This window comes from Grammomys surdaster, unplaced genomic scaffold (assembly GCF_004785775.1).
Source record: "Grammomys surdaster isolate TR1022 unplaced genomic scaffold, NIH_TR_1.0 809, whole genome shotgun sequence".
Classification (NCBI taxonomy): domain Eukaryota; kingdom Metazoa; phylum Chordata; class Mammalia; order Rodentia; family Muridae; genus Grammomys; species Grammomys surdaster.
In genome coordinates, this window is record NW_021605228.1 from 6,805 (window position 1) to 19,523 (window position 12,719).

Sequence of the window (12,719 nt, forward strand, 5' to 3'; positions counted from 1 at the left end):
TCTTCTGCTTGCTTTCTCATACAACCTAGGGCTGTCCTTACTATGTGGCTCAGACTGTCATGGAACTCCTGGAATTCTTCCTGATCCAGTAGCTATATGCTGGTATTCCACAAGTAAAATAGCATGGCTAATAGAACAGTTTCTATTACCCTCCTTCCAGAGAACAACCCTGTCTTCAAGCACTGTAGATATTTCTGTGTCACAATATCCTTTATTTAGCACTGTTGGCATCTTTCTTCTTCTTCTTCTTCTTCTTCTTCTTCTTCTTCTTCTTCTTCTTCTCCTCCTCCTCCTCCTCCTCCTCCTCCTCCTTCTTCTTCTTCTTCTTCTTCTTCTCTCTCTCTCTCTCTGAGATTTGGGAATGATAAAGGCCATCATTACCCATCTCTGCAACATAATCCATTTTTTAAGAATAATAGAGATATTCATTGACAGAAACAACAATAATATTTTTTTCATTTTATATGTATTTTGTGCAATGAAGTTGCTTTAAAATATTTGCAGAAACTTTCATTCTAAATTTGTTTCTTCTTTTGAGATTTTGTTTCATTTTTCCATTTGTTGAATGAATATTCTCAGCTATTCACTGTGCCATTAGGGGAGATAGATAGTTATGATATAGCGACAGGCAACAGAAAAGCGCTTAATGTTCACAAAGTCTTTCATCCTTTCTAGTTCAGAATTTGAACTGGATAATGAGTCATGCTACCATATAGATTTGGATATTTCATACTGGTCTTAGTATGATTTGGCATACATTTCATGACTGATCTTTATGATCGCCATATTTTCCCATTTGATAGACTCCCCATCTTCCAGGCTGAGAGAAGCAGCTGTTGGTCATGCTTCTGGCTCCTTAGTTCACAAAACATAAAAGAACCAGTCTTAAGACAGAGAGAAAGTTGGGTTCAGAGTCTTATTACTTTCTGAGAAATAGGTTTTTTTTAAACAGGTTTTAAACAGCCTGTGCCAGTATGTATAGACTAAATGGGACCATAAACAACTCTAATATCAATACAGAATATGGGTTGTAGAAGGCATAAATAAATTTAAGCTAGATTTAAATTAAGGCTCCAGAAATATTGAGTTTGATAAATTATCTCCACATTCCTGTTACCCCACCTATGAACTGAGAAAACCATTAACATTTATGGGTGATCCTGAGAATCAGAGAATAAACAGCATGTGCTCATCTCTTGTTTTTCTTTGCAGAAACATCAGTGAAAGGCTTCTAAGAGTGAATTTAAACATCCTATACTCAGAAACTAACATCACAGCTGTGAATAAAAGCAACCACACCGAAATGTCATTTTGCACAGTCCTGTCTGATAGCATGACTTTTCTTTCCCTCATCATTGCCCTAATTGGGCTAGTTGGAAATGCCACAGTGCTATGGCTCCTGGGCTTTCAGATGCGCAGAAATGCCTTCTCTGTCTACATCCTCAACCTGGCTGGTGCTGACTTTGTCTTCACATGCTTTCAAATTGGATATTGTTTTAACAATATATTGGAAATCTCCATAGAATTTCCTTTATTTGCCGATGTTGTGTTAAACTTTGTTTATCTTTGTGGCCTGAACATCCTCAGTGCCATTAGCATTGAACGCTGCCTGTCTGTCATGTGGCCCATCTGGTATCGATGCCAACGCCCAAAGCACACATCAGCTGTCATATGTACCCTGCTTTGGGTCCTGTCCCTAGTGTTGAGCCTTGTGGAAGGAATGGAATGTGGTATTCTATTTTATATCAGTGGTCCTAGTTGGTGTAAGACATTTGATTTAATCACTACTGCATGGTTAATTGTTTTATTTGTGGTTCTCTTGGGGTCCAGTCTGGCCTTGGTGATTACTATCTTCTGTGGCTTACACAAGATTCCTGTGACCAGGTTGTATGTGACCATTGTACTCACAGTGCTGGTCTTCCTGTTCTTTGGTCTGCCCTATGGGATCTACTGGTTCCTTTTAGTGTGGATTGACAAATTTCAATATATTGTACAATGTAATTTATATACGGTGACAATATTTCTATCCTGTGTTAACAGTTGTGCCAATCCCATCATTTACTTCCTTGTTGGCTCCATTAGGCGTCATCGATTCCAAAGGAAGACTCTCAAGCTACTTCTGCAGAGAGCCATGCAAGACAGTCCTGATTAGGAAGAATGTGGAGAGACGGGTTCATCAGGAAGATCCACAGAACTAAAAACGGTCTGAAAGGGACTGAGAGCTGCTTTGATCAGGCATAAATAGCTTTAAAAAAACAGCTTTTTCCTTATCAGTTTGTGGAATTTTCATAACTTTGTTTAGTTCAGGACCCAAGGTTAACTCAGTTGGAAAAGTAGTCAGTCTTGTAGAAGTAGGTTTATACTGGACTTGTTATAAATACTGAATGCAGCATTTCTGCAGCTATCTTGCTCAGGGCTTTACCAACAGCTTTTGAGGGGACTCCTTGCAAGCTCTATAGGGTCCAAGAGAGCTGTTGACCATTGTTGACAAATCTTTACTTCAACAAAACACTCCGGAAAGTACAAGAAAGAGTTGCATTCCTTTGCTCACTTACCTTAATGGTGGTTAAATCCATGTTATATTTTGAAAAATTAAAAGCAGTATCCTGTTTTAAAGCAAACTTTAAAAGGGTTGTTGAAGGATTAAATAGATATCTCTTATAGTCCCAGATTTTCTTAATTTCTGTAGGTTTTAAAGAATGTATGGAGCAATAGTCTTTCATATATAAATTTCTTAGTAAAAAAATAAATATCCTCAAGAGAAGTCTATTAAATCACTATTCACCCAGTGGAGTGCTCACCTTCAAGTACACTGTGTGTGTTCCATGTTCAGCATTGAAAGGGTACAGTCAAGTATAATAATGATATCCATCAACATCCATGCCCATGGGAAGGTGGAACGTTTCTGTCCTCTGTGCTTCCTTTCACACTGTCCTGCTTAGCTTCCCATGGTTGAGTGTTATGAAACTCCCTCCTCTGACTGGCTAATTCCTCATGACAAGTTTCCAATGAGGTCCTCTATAATAGGCTTCCTTGAAATCAAACTTCTTTAAATGTATGCCATTCCAAGGATTCCACAGTATCTCTTAACTTAATTATGCAAAGTTTAGTAAAATTTTCTATAAAACAGTATTTCAGATTTAAAGCTACAGAATGTGATGATCATTTCAATTACAGTACAATTAAGAGTATCTAATATCAACAGATTAAAGTAAACAAATCAACAGGTTTTCTTACGTTAATATAGCTACATGACTCAGAACCTAGTCAAGACACAAACTATCTCTTATATCTCATAACTTTCATTTCCCCCCTAGTCAAAAATTTTTACTTCCGAGGTAAATATGCTATCCATATTTCTGTTCTAAACTAAAATTTAGAGTGAAAATTGAAAGATTGTTAAATAATGCTTGATAAACATGTGGCTAAATGGTTGTTAAATTTGAACAAAGTAATCTATATATCAGGTCAGGCAAATACTCATTTTTTTGCTCCTTGTGTCAAAATCTTCATACTTTGAAAAACTCCTGTGTGCAATGCACTGTTACTACAAAGATCTCATTCTGTATATTACTGCATGGTTTGAATAAAAATGGCTACCATAGGCTCATATATTGAAATGCTTACACCCTGATGGTGGAATTATTTGGGTAGGATTGGGAGTTGAGGCCTTGTTGGAGGAGGCAGTAGAAGTTGTCTTTGAGTTCCCAAATCAAGATTCCCCATACCCCAACCCCATGTCTGTGAATTAGATAATAAGCTCTCAACTACTACTCCAGTGTCATGGCTTCCAGCCTCCTGCCATGCTTCCTGCCAAGGTGGTCATGCACTACAAATCACTGGGACTGTGATCTCCCAAATTAAATGCTTTTTTTATAAATTGTCTTTACCATGATTTCTCATCACAGCAATGGAAATGTAACTAAAACAGAATCTGGTACCATTACTTTTACAAGTAGTGAGAAAGACTATGGGATTTTGGACTAGGGAGGCAAATGAGGTGAGGAATAAGAGACCATCCTAGTAGGAACTTTAATGAAAGTGACACTGACAGCATTGTAGACTATGGAGGCCTAGCTCAAATAGTTTTAGGGAAATAATTTTAGCAACTTAGCTAGAAACCATTCTTGGATATTTGTCACACAATGTGGCTGCTTTTTACCCATCACCTAAGAATATGCTTCAGACTAAACTGAAAAGTTTAGGTATAATTTCTTTGCCAGTAGACATTAGTTTTACACTGGAAATGAGTAGCGCAAGAATAAATATAAAATGTCCAATTAAAGAAAAAAGGATAACTAGGATTTTTCATTTTGGAGCTAATTCTGGTCCTTATAGAGATGAGTACTTTAAAGAAAATTCTATTGAGAAACAAAATAAATGAGGTGTCACTCCAATCCAAAATATCGCATAGCTAAGCTTTCAAGTTACAAAAGGAATTCTCACAAGGACTCATCCCTAGATAATATGCTACAAGCAATCAATAGCTACAGAGATACAGACAATCAATCTTCTTCAGGGATGAGCGCTCCTTATGGTTTACTAAATCTAAAGTTGTAAGACTTGAAGATGACATGTAGTATGACAAGCAGTAAATGGATTAAGTTGCTTCTATACATGCAGATACATATATAAGTATATCTCTATGTGTACAGGTGTATAACCTAATATAAAGAAGAAAATGTCTTTCATTTGAAAGGAGGTAGAAAGGCATAAGAAGAGTTGTGGTAGTGGGGAGGATGATGCAAACACGGTCCTCATATTTGAAATTCTCAAAAAATAAAAATAAAGAGACTCTAATGATCATGTCTGTGAGTCAAGATTCTCAATCCAGAGACAATGACCCTGATGGGATGGAGCTGGAAGGCATCATCAAGAGTAACTGGAATGAGATTGTGGATAGCTTCGATGGCATGAATCTCTCAGAATTCCTCCTCCATGGTATTTATCCCTATGGTTTTGAGAAGCTCTCTGCCACCCAGTAGTGTGCTATTCTTCCTGTTATCAAGAGTATGATGTGATTGCTCAAGCCCGTTCTGGGACTGGGAAAACAGCTACATTTGCCACATCAATTCTGCACCAGATTCAATTACAACTAAATACCACTGAGGCTTTGATTCTAGCACCCACTCGTGAATTGACCCAGCAGATAAAGAAGGTGGTTATGGCATTAGGAGACTACATGGGTGCGTCTTGTCATGCCTGTATTGGGGGCACCAACATGTGTGTTGAGATGCAAAAACTGCAAATGGAAGCTATCCATATCATTGTGGGCACCCCTGGCCAGGTGTTTGATGTGCTTAACTGGACATATCTGTCCCCAAAATACATCAAGATGTTCATACTGGATGAAGTAGATGAAATGTTAAGCTGTGTGTTTAAGTATCAGATCTATGATATATTCCAAAAGCGCAACAGTAACATACAGGTAGTTGTGTTGTCTGCTACAATGCCTCCTCTGTCCTTGAGGTGACCAAGAAGTTCATAAGAAACCCTATTTGGATTCTTTTCAAGAAGGAAGAGTTGATCCTGGAGGGTATCTACCAATTCCACATCAATGTGGAATGAGAGGAGTGGAAGCTTGACACATTTTGTGACTTGCATGAAACACTGACCATCACCCAGGTAATAATCTTTATCAATACCAAAACGAAGGTAGACTGGCTCACTGAGAAGATGCATGAATGGGATTTCACTGTTCCTTACATTGTCTCTTATGATCTTGCTCTTGTCTCTGGATATCTGGTTCACTCATGTCATGCATGAAGATATGGACCAAAAGGAATGAGATGTAATCATTAGGGGTTCCAATTTGGCTCTAACATAGTATTAATTACCACTGACTTCTTGTCCCCAGGCATTGATCAACAGGCATTGATCAATTGATTGGTGCAACAGGTCACCTTAGTCATCAATTAAGACCTTTCCACCTACAGGGAAAACTATATACACAGAATCTGTCGAGGTGGTCAATTTGGCTGGAAGTCTGTGGCTTTAATATAGTGACTGAAGAGAGGGAGAGGGGAAGAGGGAAGCATAATTATACAAGAAATGAAATCTTTACAAAAAGCAATTAGACTGAATCTACAAGAAAAAGTTCCAGTCCAAAATAAACGGCAGAAACACAGAGATTATTTGTGAGTTCTATTTAACATTTAAGAAAGAGCAGACACAAATTCCATGAGCTACAAATAACATTGAAGTAAACACTTGCAGAAATGCTAAAGAAGGCTGAAGCCTGCATGCTTCCCCAAGGTCCTCAGTGATCAAGGACACAGGTGAGAATTTCTGGGAAATACTCACACAATTTTGGATAACCACAACAGCCGAGATGACTTAGGAACTTCCTCCCCTACCCTACTCTACCCCAGCTCCACCTTCCTTCTGGCCCAGTTCCCTACCCAGGCCAGATCAATGGCCTGGTCCATATACCTTCCCAAATACTGCAGCTTGCATTCTTCCCAGGAGGCCATAAGTGACCAAGGACAAAGGAGTTCTGCAGTAACCAGGGGCACAGGAGTTCTGCTCTAATCAGAGACACTGGAGTCCCATCATAACCAGAGACGACACTGCCTGCTCCCAAGGAGATAAGCTCTAACACAGGCCATAGAGCTCTACCTGCCTACAAAGAGACCTGTTCCAGTCAGAGACAACTAGGACAGTTAACAACAGAGTGAATCAGATAGCCAGAGACAAGAGCAAGACCATAAGAGACAGAGCATAATGCAATTTGCCACCATCAGAACCCAGTTCTCCCACCACAGCAAGCTCTGGATTGCATGAAAAGTAAGATAATGACCTAAGATCCCACCTCATGAATATAATAGAGATCTTTAAAGAGGACATAAAGAATTCCCATGAAGATATACAGAAAAACACATGCAAACAGTTAGAAGCCCTTAAGGAAGAAACAAATAAATTCCTTAAAGAAATACAGGAAAATACAATCAAGCAGGAGAAGGAATTGAACAAAATGGTACAAGAACCAAAATTGGAAATAGAAACAATAAAGAAAACACAAAGGGAAGAAACCCTGGAGATGGACAACTTAGGAAAGGGATCAGAAGCTAAAGATGGCAAGCATCATCAACAGAATATAAGAGACAGAAGAGAGAATCTCAAGCTTAGAAGAATACTGTCTTAGTTACAGTTTTATGCTGGGGAACAGTCACCATGACCAAGGCAAGTTTTATAAAAGACAAAATTTAATTGGGGCTGGCTTACAGGCTCAGCGGTTTAGTCCATTATCACCAAGGTAGAAGAATGGCAACATTTAGGCAGTCATGGTGTATTGGGAGCTGACTCTTAGCTGAAAATGGCTATCATCTTTACAGCCATCTCTAGCCATATACCCTGACAAGAGACTTGTTTTCAACAGCCTACAACAGCTGAGCACACTCTGATAAACATCTTGTTTTTCTCACATATCTTGTTTTGCTGTTTAGTGCCGCCAGCAGCTAGGCACATGGGAGTCTCCACACTGCTAGCTAGGCACACATGATATCCACGCTGCAAGGCACATGATGTAGTGGCTTCAGCTGTGCTTGTCCATGAGGGCAAGGCACATGGTAAAGGGTATAAATACCCAGGATTTCCTTTCAATAAATGAGACTTGATCAGACCCTCTGTCTTGTCTCCATTCTTCGAATCTCTTACCCTCCTCTCTCTTTTGCTAGATCCTGACCCATGGACACGAGCAGCAGAATGGGCCTTTACAAAGTAGCAGAATGGGCCGTTACAAAGGAACAGGCCATTACAATAGTGCAGGCAGAGCTGAGAATTCTACAACTTTATCTGAAGGCTGCTAGTGGAAGACTGACTTCCAGACAGCTAGGACTAGGGTATTATAGCCTATACACATAGTGACACACCTACTCCAACAAGGCCACACCTCCTGCCACTCCCTGGGCTAAGCATATATAAACCATAATAGATACTATAGAAATTTTTGAAAAATTGGCCAAAGAAAATACAAAGTGTAAAAAGCCCTAACCCAAAATATCCAGGGAATTCAGGACACAATGGAAAGATCAAACCTAAAAATAAAAGGAATAGAAGAGAGTGAAGAATCCCAGCTCAAAGGGCCAGAAATTATTTTCAAAGTCATAGAAGAAAACTTCCCTAATCCAAAGAAAGACATGGCCATAAATGTACAAGAAGTCTATAGAACACTAAATAGATTTGATCAGAAAAGAAAATTCTCTCCTCACATAATAATCAAAACATTAAATGATCAGAACAAAGAAAAGATATTAAAAGTTGTAAGAGAAAAAGGACAAATAACATATAAAGACATACGTATCAGAATTACACTAGACTTTCCCAAAGTCTCTAAAAGCAAGAATATCCTGGACAGATGTTGTCCAGACCCTAAGAGAACATAAATGCCAGCCAAGGATACTATACGCAGCAAATTCTCAATCATCATAGAAGGAGAAACCAAGATTTTTCATGACAAAACCAAATATAAACAATATCTCTCTGTTAATACAACCTTACAGAGGATACTGGAATGAAATCTCTAATACAAGGGGGTTAACTACACCTAAGAGAATACAAGAAACTAAATAGTTCACAACAAATCCAAAAGAAGATAATCATATACACAGAATACCACCTACAGCAACAACAATAACAGGAACAAACAATCATCTGTCTTTAATATCTCTCAACATCAATGGACCCAATTCCCCAGTAGAAATACACAGGATAATAGATTGGATATGGAAACAGAGTCCAGCATTTTGCTGCATACTAGAAACACACGTCAATGACACTACCTCAGAGTAAAAGACTGAAAAAAGGTTTTCCAAGCAAATGGTCCCAAGAAACAAGCTGGAGTTGCCATTCTAATATCCAGTAAAATAGAAATTCAACCAAAAGCTATCAAACAAGATTGGGAAGGATACTTCATATTCATTAAAAGAAAAATCCACCAGAAGGAAGTCTCCATCCTGACCATTTCTTCCCCAAGTACAAGGATATCCACATTTTTTACACAAAAAAAAAATTACTAAAGCTCAAAGTACACATTGAACCTCACACAATAATAGTGGTAGACTTCAACACCCTTTTCTCACCAATGGACAGATCATGGAAACAGAAGCTAAACAAAGACACAGTGAAACTAAAAAAAGTTATGAATCAAATTGATTTAACAGATATCTACAGAATATTTTACCACAAAACAAGAGAATAAATCTTCTTTTCATCACCTCATGGTACCTTTTCCAAAATTGACCATATAATCTGACATGAACAAGCCTCAACAGATACAAGAATATTGTAACAATCCCATGCATTCTATCAGATCATCAAAGACTAAGGCTAGACTTCAATATAAAAACAATAACAACAACAGGAAGCCCACATACTCATGGAGATTGAATAACAACTTCTCAATAACTTGGTCAGGGAATAAGTATTAGAAATAAATCAAAGACTTTGTAGAATTCAATAAAAATGAAGACACTTCATACTCAAACTTAAGGGACCCAATGAGAGCAGTATTAAGAGGAAAATTCATAGTACTAAGTGCCTTTATACAGAAATTGGAGAGATCTCAAACAAACAACTTAACAGCATGCCTGAAAGCTCTAGAACAGAAAGCAGCAAACACACCCAACAGGAGAAGGTAGGAAATACTCAAACTCAGGACTGAAAATAAACAAAGAGCACTATACAAGGAATCAATAAAACCAAGAACTGGTTTCTTGAGAAAAATTAACAATGCAGATAAATGCTTAGCCAAACTAACTAAAGGATAATGACACAGTATCCAAATTAACAAAATCAGAAAAGAAAGGAAAACAAAACAAAAGAAACTGAGGAAATTCAAAAAATCATCAGAGCCAACCACAAATGCCTATATTCTACAAAACTGGAAAATCTAGATGAAATAGATACCACTTACCAAAATTAAATCAAGATCAGATAAACTATCTAAACAATCCCACAACTCCTAAGGAAATACAAATAGTCATAAGAAACCTTCAATCCAAAAACAGGCCAGGGCCAGATGATTTTACTGAAGAATTCTACCAGATCTTCAAAGAAGAGCTAATACTCCTCAAACTATTCCACAAAACTGAAACTGAAGGGACATTACCTAATTCATTCCATGAAGGCACAGTTAATCTGATATCTAAATCACACAAAGACCAAACACAGAAAGAAGAATTCAGACCACATTTGCTTATGAATATCACTGCAAAATACTCAAAATTCTCACAAAGAGAATTCAAAAACATGTCAAAACCATCATTGACCATGATCAAGTAGGTTTCATCTCAGTGCTGCAGAAATGGTTCAGTATACAAAAATCCACTATATAAACAAACTGAAGGGAAAAATCACATGATCATCTCATTTAAGGGTAAAAAGCCTTCAACAAAATACAACATTCTTTCATGTTCGTAGTCCTAGAGAGATCAGAAATTCATGGCACACACCTAAACATAATATAAACAATATATAAAGCAAAGCAAAAACCAAAATCAAATTAAGTGGAGAGAAAATAGAAGCAATCACACTAAAATCTGGGACAAGATTGCCCACTCTTTTCCTATCTATTTAATATAGTACTCAAAGTTCTAGCTAGAGCAAGTAGACAACAAAAGGTCAAAGGGATACAAATTGGAAAAGAAGAAGTCAAAGTATCACTACTGCAAATGATATGATACTATATATACGCAACCCTCAACATTCCGCCAGAGAAATACTACAGCTGATACACAACTTCGGCAAAGTAGCAGTATATAAAATTAACTCAACCATATCAATAGCCTTCCTTTACATAAATGACAAACAGGCTGAGAAAGAAATTATGGAAACAACATCATTCACAAGAGCCACAAATAATACAAAATATCTTGGTGTTACTCTTACCTATCAAATGAAATATCTGTACAAGAACTTCAAATTCCTCAAACTCATTGGCACAGGGGAAAATTTCCTGAACAGAATACCAATGGCTCAGGCTCTAGGGTCAACAATTGATAAATGGGACCTTATGAAACTGAAAAGCTTCTGTAAGGCAAAAGGCACTGTCAATAGGACAAATTAGCAACTTAGAGATTAGAAAAAAGTCTTCACTAACCCTACATCTGACAGAGAGCTAATATGCAAAATATATAAAGAACAACAAGAAGTTATCCTCCAAAAATGCAAATAACACAATTTAAAAATGGGGTACAGAATTAAAGAGAATTCACAACAGAAGAATCTGGAATGGCTGAGAAGCACTTAAAGAAATGTTCAAAGTCCCTAGCCATCAGAAAGATGCAAATAAAAATGACCCTGAGATTCCATCTCACACCAATCAAAATGACTAAGATCAAAAACTCAAGTGACAGCATATTCTGACAAGGGTATGGAGAAAGAGGAACACTCCTCCATTGCTGGTGGGACTGCAAACTGCTGCATCCACCATGAAAATCATTCTGGTGGTTCCTCAGAAAACTGGAAATAGTTCTACCTTAAGACCCATCTATACTGATTCTGGGCGTATATCCATAAGATACTCCATACTACCACAAGTACCCATGCTCCACTATGTTCATCACTGCTTTATTTGTAATAGCCAGAAACTGGAAGCAACCCAGAGGTCTCTCAACCGAAGAATGGATACATAAATTGTGGTACATATACACAATGAAATACTATTCAGCTATTAAAATGAGGACATCATGAATTGTGCAGGAAAATTAGACGGAACTAGAAAATATCTTGAGTGAGGTAACCTAGACCCAAAAGACATGGATGGTATGTACTCACTGATAAGTGGATATTAATCAAAAAGTACAGAATACCCATGATACACCCTATAGACCCTCAGAAGTTAAACAAGAAGGAAGGCCTAAGTGAACAGGCTTCAGTCCCACTTATAAGGGGGAAGGGAATAATCACAGGAAGCAGAGCAAGGGAGAGACCTTGTGGGAGAGGGAAAGAGGGGAAATGTGGAACATGATCAGATATGATGGGGAGGAGACATGAGAGAAGCCCAGAGAGCAAAGAGAATGAGTGTAAATAAGCAGCTTCAGAGATTAAGATTTGGGGGAAGACCCTCAAGAAAGTACCAGAAGCCCTGAGGTGAGACACTCTTAGGACTCATTGTGGGTGACCTCATTCAAAACGCCCAATATTGAAGAAAGGGAACTCGAAGAGTCTACCTCCAGTAGATAGACATGGCCTCAAGTGGAGGGATAGGGTTACTAACCCACAGTCAAAATTCCTGACCCAGAATTGTTCCTGTCTAAAAGAACTGCAGGGGCAAAACTGGAGAAGAGACTGAAGGAGAAGCAATCTAGTGACCAGCCCATCATAGGATCTATGTCATGAAGAGGCACCAAGGCCTGACACTATTATGCTATGATGAGCTTACATATGGGAGCCTGGCATGGCTGTTCTCTGAGTGGTCCTACCAGCACCTGACAGAGACAGAAGCAGATAATTACACCCAACCATTGAACTGAAGTTGGGGGCCCCTATGGTTGAATTAGTGAAAGGATTTAAGAAGCTGAAGAGGAGAGCAACCCCATAGGAAGACCAGTAATCTCAACTAACCTCGGCCCCTTGGCAGCTCCCAAAGACTGAGCCAACAACCAGGAGCAAACATGGGATGGTCCAAGGCCCCTGGCACATATGTAGCTGAGGTCTCCATGGTCTGGCTTCAGTGGGAGATGAGCTTAATCCCTGAGAGACTTGAGGACCCAGGGAAG

General features: G+C 38.4%; 2 pseudogenes; both read left to right on the plus strand.

The window, feature by feature from the left end:
* The first annotated feature begins 1,181 nt into the window (after positions 1–1,181).
* On the plus strand, positions 1,182–2,304 carry LOC114634002 (annotated as a pseudogene).
* Positions 2,305–4,805: 2,501 nt separating this feature from the next.
* LOC114634001 lies at positions 4,806–6,003 on the plus strand (annotated as a pseudogene).
* The last annotated feature ends 6,716 nt before the right edge of the window (positions 6,004–12,719 follow it).